The 11868-nt window shown below is 37.0% G+C and overlaps 1 pseudogene; it reads right to left on the bottom strand.

Annotated features, from left to right (window-relative positions):
• Window positions 1-7996: 7996 nt before the first annotated feature.
• On the bottom strand, window positions 7997-9342 carry LOC100481492 (annotated as a pseudogene).
• Between the last annotated feature and the right edge of the window lie 2526 nt (window positions 9343-11868).

The raw sequence follows: 11868 nt of genomic DNA, 5'->3' as shown, positions 1-11868 counted from the left end.
TGGGAAGTGCCTCTTAGATCGTGAGGGTGGAGCCCTCATGAATGGAATTAGTGCTCTTGAGACAACACAGAGCTCAAGAGCCCCCTCTACTGTGTGAGGTTAAAAGGAGAAGTCTACAACCCAGAAAAGATCCTCACTGAACGGTGCTGGCAGGTTCATCTTAGATTTCTAGGCTCCAGAATCACGAGAAATAAATTTCTGTTATCTAAAAGACACCCAGTTTGTGGCATTGTGTTATAGCATCCCAAAAGGACTAAGACAAGGGGTGAGATCTATATAAACTATTGAATTCTTCTGCAAGTGAGATTTCTCTATTCTCCCCATACATTCATTCCTCGTTTTTTTATTCAATAATTTATTTATATCTGTATGGATGCATGAATATTTTATACTTTGGGTTATAATCCAACAGTATGTTATTTCTTTTGTTGTTCAGTTTTTCTAGCTTTGGCACTGGGAGCTTTTCAGTCAACTCTTGGGTCCCTTTGACATACCTGTATCATTTTTTTTTTTAAAGCACTTCCTTACTTTCTGACACAAGAAGCTCCTGATTAAAATTGTTCCAGATTTTCCAGTGGGAATTTTCCTGTTGGCTCATATATCCCTTTGACATACCCTATCATTTTGTTTTGTTTTGATTTTAACACTTTCTTTCTGACACTATAAGATGCTCCACGCTCATTCTTTCACTTAGCAATATGCATTTAGGATTCATCCATGTTCTGGGGTGACTTGATAGTTAATTCCATGTTATTGCTGAAGAAGTATTCCATTTTATAGATGTACCACAGTTTCTCTATCCATTGAAAGACTTGTTGATTGTATTCAGCTTTTGGTAATCATGAATAAAGCCACACATGCAGAATTTTGTGATGATGCCAGTTTTCAAATCAGGTGGGTAAATATCTAAAAGNATGTTGATTGTATTCAGCTTTTGGTAATGAATAAAGCCACACATGCAGAATTTTGTGATGATGCCAGTTTTCAAATCAGGTGGGTAAATATCTAAAAGTGCCTTCGCTACATAATTTTTTTATTACGATAATTTTTATTATATTATGTTAGTTACCATACAGTACATCTCTAATTTTTTATGTAAAGTTCCATGATTCATTACTTGCGTATAACACCCAGTGCACCATGCAATAGTGCCTTCCTTAATACCCATCACCAGCCTATCCCATTCCTCCACCCCTCTCCCCTCTGAAGCCCTCAGTTTGTTAACAGAAGGGGGAATGAACCATGAGAGACTATGGACTCTGGGAAACAAACTGAGGGCTTCGCTAGATAATTTAGTAAAATTACATTTAGCTTTGTAAGAAACTGCTAAACTGTCTTCCAAAATGGATGTACCATTTTGCACTTCCACCAGCAATGAATGAAAGTTCCCATTATTCTATATGTTCGCCAACAGCTGATATTATCAGTTCTAATACCTTTTTTAAAGCAGGTCTGCTGACAACAAATCCCCTAGGCTTTTGTTTTCTCTGAAAAATCATTGTCCTTCACTTATGAAGAATAATTTTTCCAGATATAGAATTCTAATTTAGTAGGTTTTTCTTTCAACATTTTAAAAATTTCACTGGACTCCTTGATTTCATGGAGTCTGATGAAAAGTCTGATGATGAATTATTATCCTTCCACTCCCTGACTTTCTTCAAGATTATCTCTTTAGACGTCTTTATTTTTCTGCCATTTGAAGATTATGTGCCTATGTTTCTTTTTTAAATCCTGTTTTATGTTTTCTGAACTACTTGTATCTGTGATCTGGTGTCTGTCATTAATTTCTGAAGGTTATTGGCCATTATTAGTTCAAATATTTCTTCTGTCCAGTCTCTTTCTTCTCATTCTTGTCTTCCAATTTATATAGTTCTCTCTCTCTCTCTCTCTCTCTATATATATATGTATATATGTGTGGGTGTGGGTGTGTGTGTATATAACATATGTACATATATTACATATTTGGATCTTGTCCCACAGTTCTTGGATGTTCTGTTCCTTTCATTCTTTTTTATTATTATTATTTATTATTATTATAATTTTCACTTCATGTGGGAAGTTTTTATTCACTTATCTTCAACATCACTGATCTGTCCTCAGCTGTGTTGCATTCTTTACTTTTGTTACTCCATTTTTTTTCTATCATTTCTCTTTGATGGTTTAAGTTTCCATTTCTCCGTTTACATTAGCCATGCTATATTGCATATTGTTTATTTTTGCCATTAGAATATTTAAAATATTAATCATAGTTATTTTAACTTCTCTGTCTGATCATTCCAATATCTGTAACCAACAGTTTCTGACTTACATTTTCTTTCTCATTTCTCTGACTTCAAAAGGTCCTATTATTCACTTTTCAAATTATCTCTTTCAAGTCCCTTAAATTAAACTGCGTATCACAGCATAACTTCATAGCATTCCAGCTACAGGCTTTTTATATTATATATATTATTTAACATGATTATATGAGTCAGGGTTCAGTCAGGAAACAAAAACCACACCTGATATTTGAACAGCAAAGATTAATATAAAGAATTGTTAACTAATAAAAGGAGCAAACAAGGACTCTAAGAGGTATAGGACACAGCTACCTTGTAGGAAAATAATTAAGGAAAGAATTTAGGAGAGAGTGGATACCCAAGCCCATGATTCAGATATATGAATAGAGGACATGGCTGTCATGGAAACATGCAGCTCTTTAATAGAGAATAAACTTGCCAAGGACAAAGATGAGGCTTAACTGTGAGAGCCACTGAGTTGACATTACTGGCCATGCACAAGCTCATGCCCACAACTCACATACACGTATCACACAAATGCACAGCCTGCCTCCCAGAAAAGAGCACACTGGAAGAATGAAGGAGTGTCCTTCCTCCTGTTCTAGCCTTGCAGAGTCTCTCCACTACTGGTGGTAAAATCTAATATCGTCCAAGCCAGTAACATAGGAATGATTACAGGGCCCATCTCCAATATCACAAACCAGAGTAAAGAAGAGTGGATTTAGAGCTGAGAGTCAACAGATTAATAACTGGCATAGTAATATTCTTTTGACTCCTCCCTATTATGGAGTATATATATTCCTTTTCTATAATGGGTTTGAGGAAGGCCATAACATGATGTGTAGAAATATCTCATCACATCATTTTAAAGACAATGTATTTTTCCTCAATTTTATTCTGGATGATCACAAGAAAATACAAAGTCTCAGAAAGTATAATGCAAACAAATTCTTACATCTTAACCATCAGACAATACGTTCCCAAGCTATATGATCCCCAGCACTTGTGATTAAAATACCTTTAAAAGTAGTGTAATTAAAATAATTTTAAACTGTAAAATAGAAAAAAATCAAAATGTTACCTCTTCGATATACTTTTGTAGGAGCAAAGCATCCTCACATTTAAATTCTTAATATTCAGCCAATATATTTTATTTGGAGTTTGCTGGAGAATTGCTCTTTGAAAACAATCTTTAAGTAGTCCAGTAAATACTATTTTACTAAAAATAGGTGTTTTGTTGATTACAGGTGTTACTTTTCAGGAAAAAAAAATTTTATACCTATACAGTTTTTGAAAATATTTTATTCATTTATCTGACAGAGAGAGAGCAAACACATAAGTGGGGAGAGCAGCAGAGGGAGAGGCAGAGGGAGCAGCAGAGGGAGAAGGAGAAGCAGGCTCTCTTGCTGAGCAGGGAGCCCCACTTGGGGCTTGATCCCAGGGCCCTGAGATCATGATCTCAGCTGAAGGAAGATGCTTAACTGACTGAGCCACCCAGGTGCCCCTATACCTATACAGTTGACCCTGAACAACACGGGTTGAATTATGTGGGTCCACTTATACACAGATTTTGGAAAGGGACTGCAAAAAGCTCTGTTGCTTCTATTTGGTCCATGGCTTAGGAGAGGGCTCCAAGGTGGTTGAAAACCTGCTTTGTAGCTGCAGAGAGAGGCTCAGGGAGAAGCCCTGACAGCAGGGGTATGCCACAGGAAACCCTCAAGGGCTGTGGGGGTCCAGAGGCTCCTAGTCATGCTTGAGGCTGAGCCTTTTGAAGAGATACTTGCCCACCTTAGGAGCCAGCCAGCCAGCCTGAAGAGGTTAGTCAGGTGGTCATCATCTTCTTGATGAGTTTCACCTCCTCATCTAGGACATGGCTTGCCAGGAAGCCACAGAGATGGAGGTCTGTGCAGGCATGACCTAGGATATCCAGATCTAAAAGAGCCTGGTTCAGGTTCTTCCCCAGGACTATGGCAGTCCGCATGGCTCCAGGGTTTTATCCTATTCATTTTGGTGAAACTTCTGCAGGTCCTGGAAGAGACCGTGGCCACCACACTCATTTTGCATATTCAAGACACTGGAAGCCCTCTCAATTCTCTTCGGGCAACTCAGGAAAGAAGTGGCCCATGACTTCCAATGCCACAACGTCCTGAGCAATATAGAAGCCCAGAAAGAAGTAAGTGTAGGGGACCCAGGGCATGACCAGGTGGTTGTCATTGGCTCCACCTCAGTGAAATAAATCTGAGGAATCTGGGAGCTGGGAGCTGATTGGCAATAGGAGCTAAGCTCGAAAAACGGTGTTAGCTGTTACCAGAAGTAGAGGATGGCTGAGAAGATGGTTTTGAAGGTTGCCGTGGGAAAACAGATTGGAAGGGCTTTAGAAGCTGGAAGAAGGGACGTACCTGGGTTGGTCCCATCCAAACACTGCTGAAGCAACAGACAGATCCACGTGACCCCAGAGTGCACTGCCTGTATGTGGATTTTCTTATAGTATAGTGCTATAGATATTATATTTCCATCCTTATGATTTTCTTAATAACATTTTCTTTTCTCTAGCTTACCTTATTGTAAGAATAGAGTATATAATATGTATAACATACAAAATATGTGTTTATCAACTGTCCTTGTTACTGTTAAGGCTTCCAGTCAATGGTAGGCTCTTAGTAGTTAAGTTTTGTGGGAGCCAAAAGTTATGGGCTATTTTTGATTGCTCAGGGGTTGGGGCCCCTAACCCCCACATTGTTCAAGGGTCAACCGTAATGCTAAAAGTACAAATTTCATCAAAAATCAAAGTAGAATTTACTAATTTCTCATTTATAAAAAGCGTTACTGAAATAAAATTTGTATAAGGAGCAGTAAAAAATAGGGTATGCAGACGTCCTGAAACATCCATCTGCAGCTTATTTTTATAGTGGGTGTATACTAGCATCTCTTAATAGTAATGCTCTTTGAAAAACATGGTCTTCAGTGTGTGTACTCACTCGTTTTATAGACTCTTTATACCACAACCTTGATTCTTAAGTAGGGCAGTGGATGACACTCCTGAACAAGTTGATAGGTCTGAACACATGAAAATGTTTTAGAAGATGTGCTCACTGCTATCTACTGACCTTTTGGAAAAAGCCCAATGTCTGTATGTTTTACGGACAACACTTAAAATAGAAGCTGCTCCTTTAATCTCTGAGACATGTTGTGATGCAGTCTCACCAGATCAGGACTTTTATTAGACCATTACAAACATGAGACTCGGCATATTTGAGACATACTTTTTAAATCTTTCTTGTAAAAACTCCCTAAAAAGAATCCAGGAGACTGTCATTTAAGAAATGAACAAAAATGTAGTGTAAAATCATCAAATCAGATCCTACTCTTTTATAATTGAGCAAGGACCTGACATTTAAAATTCTGAATAATGGCTGATCCCACATTATCATTTCACAAGGGCATCAAATCATTTTACCTAGGGTGAAGCACAAACAATAAAAGATAGCCTTATGGCATATTTTTTATTTGTTTACAAACAGTAAGTAACCTAGCACACTACTCGTCAGGATCCCTTATGGCGCTTGGCTTAGGATAAAATAAAGCCTCCATGTATGTTATGAATACAAATACTTGGAAACATAGGCATTGGAAACAAACTTTTCACTATATTCTCAAGTTTCTGGGTAGAAGCTCTATTCAATTATTCATTAACAGTTTTTAAAAGCAAATTCACAAATTATAAAAGCATAATATTATAAAATCCCCAAGGAAAGAAAAATCAATAATATTTACCCACAGATGAACAAGAAAAATAAGTCAACCTATGGAACCTATTATTCGCAATAGCGAAGCTATGGAAACAACTTAAGTGTCCATCAACAAATAACCAAGAAAATTATATAGAGATTATAGAAATAGATACATATAGATAGATAGATATTTCATATATAAAATAGTATTCTGCTATAAGAAAATAGGAAATCCTTCCATTTGTGACAACATGGATGAACCTGGAGGGCATTGTACTAAGTGCAATAAGCCTGATACAGAAAGAAAATACTGTGTGTATTATAAATACATGGTAAATAATGCTGCAATGAACAGGAGATGCAGATATCTTTTCAAAACAGTGATTTCATTTCCTTTGGATAAATACCCAGAGTGGAATGGGCTAGATCATCTGGTAATTCTATGTTTAACTTTTTGAGGAGCCTCCATACTGTTTCCCAGGATGGCTATACCAATTTACATTCCCACAGTGTACAAGTGTTCCCTTTTCTCCACACCTTTGCCAGCATTTGTTATCTCTCATCTTTGTGATAATAGCCATCCTAACAGGTGTCAGATGATATCCCATTGTATTTTTTTTAAGACTGTGGAGAAATTTATTGCCATTTCAAAGTATAACTCAGATGAATAAGACCAAAAAAATCATTAACATTAAAATGTTATTTAACCAGATTTGTCTTTAGAACATTTCTCTTTTGATAGGCAATTCTACACCTAATATAGTGTAATTTGGTATTAACATATTGTGGATATTTTTAAAGGTCTATAAAAGGATGTTTTATGATGGTCCATCATAAGTACACAATAATATATATTAATATAAATTAATTGATGGATTACAATTTTGAGATTGTACAATGTTCTAGAAAGATCCTTACTTCACCATATTTTTTATTAAATTGGATATCCCTACTGTGTTGCATTTGTTAAAATGAGCTCAATAGAATCTGTTTCTTTTATATATGTCAAGTTGCAGCCATTCAAACTATGGAGTTTTCCACACAAAACCAACATGTGTGTTGCTGAAACACTTGCTATTGTGGCTGTAAAATATTAATTTTCCTAGCATATAGCATTTAGTTTTAAAATATTAGTCCCTTCACCCATAGTATTTCCATTAGCGTCTTTTATAGCCCCAAAAATCACCAAAAAGGGAACACTCCCTCTTCCCCTCCCCCTGCCAGCTTTTATTCCTTTAGAGTGGAGGCCAAAAAACTTTTTCTGTAAAAGGCTAGATAGGAAATATTTTAGGCTTTACAAGCCCTGTTGCATCTATTCAAGTCTACTGTTGTAGTGCAGAAACAAAAACAATAAAACAACCATAGCCAGGGAACCCTGGGCTCAGTAGGTTAAGCATCTGCCTTTGGCTCAGGTCATGATCCCAAGGTCCTGGGATGAAGTGCTGTATCCAGCTCCTTGCTTGGTGAAGAGCCTGCTTCTCCCTCTGCCTGCCACTCCCCCTGTTTGTGCTAGCTCACTTTCTCTCTCACACACACAAATAAATAAATAAAATCTTAAAAAAGCAAACAAACAAAAACCAACCATAGACAAAAGTAACTTGAATAGGTGTGGCTGCATATGACCCACCCTGCCTTAGAGTACCACAATTAAATCTGCTCATATTAAATACATAGCAAGATGTACCTTAGGGCCTAAAATAAAGGTAGACTCTTTTTCTTTCAGAGTCCTTCAGGAAAAACATTATGTAATGCCTGGGAAGCATCATCGACTTTAAATATATCCACACAGTTTCATTCTTTTCTTACCCTGAGATAGTTATTAAGGAAAGGTAATCTGTGGTCCAGTGCATGAAATATCTTTGGGGATATATATTACTTAAATAGAAAGTGATATTACTTCTACCATTATAAGAACTCGGCTCTCAAATAATAGTGACTTGTGGGTAAGAAGCAAGTGCCTGTAGCATGCCTCCAACATACTGAATATTAAGGGACAACGAGCTCTCCCTTGCAGTGATTGCAACAACTCAAAGTTGTACTTTCATATCTGTATAGGGATGAAATTATCCAATATTTTTCTTTGTAGCAAGTAAGGTGAAGGCTTAGAAAATGGATTATCAAGTGAGCTTTCTGTATAGATAACTGGATCCAAAATGAGTAGAACCCTTCCAGCCATTTTTTTCTGCTGGGTGCTACAAAATTCAACTGTTGATGGAATCTTCTTTTGACTTTTAGCGTCAGCGTTATCCAGAAGACACACATTTACTGCTTTTGCCAACTTCATTTGTTATGCTAGTACTGCTTTGGTGTGAGGCTCTGTACTAGGGTAGCAAGTGTGCTCTCTTCCCACTGCAAGGAGATTAAGCGCTCCTCTGACAGTTTCTGGGTAACTGTCATTTCCTAATGAAACTATTCCCATTCACTCAGGAGATTTTGAATAGCACTCTGTGCATCAAGATTTTGATGCTATGAACCTGGTCTAGAGTTGGTTAACTCATCTGCTATAATCCTGCTTGTGAGGAATTTACTTTGCCATACAGCACACTACATTGACATATGTTCTAACTATTCAGAAAGTTGAGCTGTGTTTTGACCTAGGGCTTCATTTTCTAAAATAAGCCAATTTTTCTCAGGGGCTAGACATTCAAAGTGATACTGAAGATCATCCCCAGCAGAAGCCCCTGGCAATCTTTTAAACTCACAATTGACCTCTGTACACTGAGCTGGTTTGAAAGATCTCTGTCCTGTAGTAAGCTTTAAGAGTTCTTGAGCTTTTCCAATATATTCTTTACCTCTGATCTTTCCTTTCTGGGTTCTATGACTCCCTCTGACTGACCAAGGAAGTCTCCTCTATGATGTCCCAGAGACTTAACCTTTGCATTTTTGTTGGGGATATATGGGTCATAGTGGTGTTGGGAACAGATATTCTTACAGTTTCAACTTTCACTGCTTTCTCAGTGAGAATCTTCCTTAGTTGAACTCCTGGGTTCTCTGATGGAACTCCTTTCTTTCGTGGATTCTGAAGGATGTGATGCTCTGGGTTGGACTCCAGACATAACTTCAACAGATTTAGGTGGCCCCTCAGTTTCTGTTCCATCTCCTGATCCTTAGATTGAGTTGGTTTCTAAACTTTCAAGAGTAGTCATTTTTTAACCAAGGAAAATACACCTCCATAGTTCTACTGAAAACCACCGAAGTTCCTTACTCTTCTGGTTCAGAGGACTTCACTTTATAGATTATTGGTCTCTGTGTTGCAGGTTTGACTGCTCCACACACTACTTTTCCATTCCAAAGCTCACCCTCCCAGACCTTCCTGATATCCAGTTGCTTGCTCATTCTCCCATTGTGGTTTTTCTTTGAATTTCCCTGATGATTAGTTATGTTGAGAACTTTCTCAGGTATCTGCTGGACATTTGTATGTCTTCTTTGGAAAAATGACTATTCATCTTTTGCCCATTTTTAACTGGACTACTTGTGTTTTTCCTAGTCGTAGGAATTCCTTATATATTTTAGATATTAATCCCTTATCAGACGTATGGCTTATAAATATTTTCTCCCATTCTGTATGTTGGCTTTTTTTTCTTCTAAGAAAAATATTTATATTATTTTATTATTAATATTTTATTACAGTTTTTATATGAGCAAAGCATTTATTTTGATATTAAATAAATCATACTTTTCAAAGTACAAAAAAGTACTCTCCTACCTGTGAAATGTATTTATGGAAAAAGTCATTAGGTCCTTCATTGTATAAAATTTTCTCTGCTCTGAAAACAAACACCCAAAGCATTGATAGATTGAATAGTATCCTTATGGGGGCGCCTGGGTGGCTCATTTGGTTGAGTGTCTGACTCTTGATTTTGGCTCAGGTCATGATTTCAAGGTCCTGAGATTGAGCCCCGTGTCAGGCTCAGTACTGGGCCTGAAGCCTGCTTTAGATTCTCTCTCCCTCTCCTCTTGCCCCTCCACCTGCTCTCTCTCTCTAAAAAAAAAAAAAAAAAATTAAAATTAAAAATAAAAAAGTAGTATTCTTATGCAAAAGTCAGATGTACTGTTGACTGAATCAATTAAACAAGAAATATTTTTATATACTTACATGTCTTAACAGATATTATGGAAAATTCAAAAGTATAACAAGTTCCCTACCTGCACAAAGTTTATAATCTCATGTAGAAATTAATAGTTAATTTCATTATTTGGATAATACTTTGGTTTTTCATTTCATTTATCATTTCTTTTACTTTGCAGAAGCATTTTAGTTTGATATGGTTAGCCCCACTGGTTTATTTTTGCTCTTGTTTCTTATGCTTTGACTATCATATCCATAAAATCATTGCCAAGACCAATGTCCAAGAGCTTTTCCTTGTGTTTTCTTCTAGGAGTTTTATGGTTTGAGATTTTACATTTAATCTTTAACCATTTTGAGTTATTTGTTGTGAGTGTGTTAGATAAAAGTCCAGTTTCATTCTTTTACATGTGACTATCCAGTTTTCCCAGCACCATTTATTAAAGAGAATGTCTTTTCTCCATTGAGTATTCTTGGCTTCCTTGTCAAATATTAGTTGACCATATATAAATGAGCTTAATTCTAGGCCAGACAGGGCCACCAGCTTGGCTGTGCAGATGGACAGAGCAACTGACTGGAATATCTGCTCCAGTCTCCATCAGAGGAGAATTGCAGTCTGCCAAGACCTGGGTGCCAGGTGCTATAAGCCTCACTCCTCTTCTCTGTTTCTATCTGATCTCCAATGGTCAAGCCCTGCAGTTTTCCTCAGTGATTCCTGTGAGGTGAGACCTGAGTGGACCTCCTAGGAAGCACTTCAAAATGCTGAGGGAGCTGGGTGTTCACCTTGGACACTTTTTTTTTTTCCACTGGAAAAACCTAGATCCAGTGGGGCTATCTCATGCAATGCAGTGTTGTTCTTAGATTAGAGGGTGTGGGGGACAATGCAGTCAGAGTATAGCCACTCCTCTTACCCTTCAAATGTGGTCCTGTTTGGTCTTTGTGGTCCAAGGCGTACTTTAGCCTCACCTCCAGTTTCTGGGATTTTCACAATGGTGTCCTCTCTATGGATAATTACTAGTTGGTCTTCTTATGAGGGAGACCAAAGTTGGAAATGACCTATGTCGACATCTTGATGCTATCACTCCTATTATGACATTTTTCTTAATAAGGTAGACATATTTGAACTGTGATAACATATTAAGTTGGAATACTCACATTAACTAAGTTAGAATTTATTTAATAGCACTCCAGTTTATAATGTACATTCTAGTTTGCGAGCTATCTTCAAATGCTATTTTATATTTTCAGTTCAGGTACCTACAAACAAATGAAATTCTCCTGAGAAATGCAGCCCCTCCTCTCTCTCTCTCTCTTTCACTCCCACACATGCATGCACATGCTCGTGCTCCTCTGCCTTCCTTTTGTCCCCATGCATTTCTCACCTTTTTAGTGATTCTACCATATGAGATAATTATCTATTTACAAAAGTCAGAACTATTTTCACAGATGAACATCTAATCTGTTTCTTAAAGACCTCTATGGGAAAGAAAGTTTTCAATATCCAATTTTATACTTTAAATGGTTTTTCCTAGCAACTTCTTCTCTTAATAAGCTACAATAAATGTTGATTCTGATTTGTGACAGATGGTTCATCTCTAAGAACCCACAACAGTGATTTCAATGTTTTAAAAAACTTGCAAAAATAGGTACCACAAGAAATTCATCCAGACCTATATTCCACGAAGTCTTTTCCTAAGTTGTTGTATAAGTATATATTCATATTTGAATGAAGCAAAAATGACTTTGATCTTATAAATAAGAATCACTACAGGCTTTTCCGCCAGAGAATATG

This window comes from Ailuropoda melanoleuca, chromosome 1 (assembly GCF_002007445.2).
Source record: "Ailuropoda melanoleuca isolate Jingjing chromosome 1, ASM200744v2, whole genome shotgun sequence".
In the NCBI taxonomy this organism is placed as follows: Eukaryota; Metazoa; Chordata; class Mammalia; order Carnivora; family Ursidae; genus Ailuropoda; species Ailuropoda melanoleuca.
Note: the sequence above shows the minus strand (reverse complement) of the source record. Positions and strands in the feature narration are given on the sequence as shown.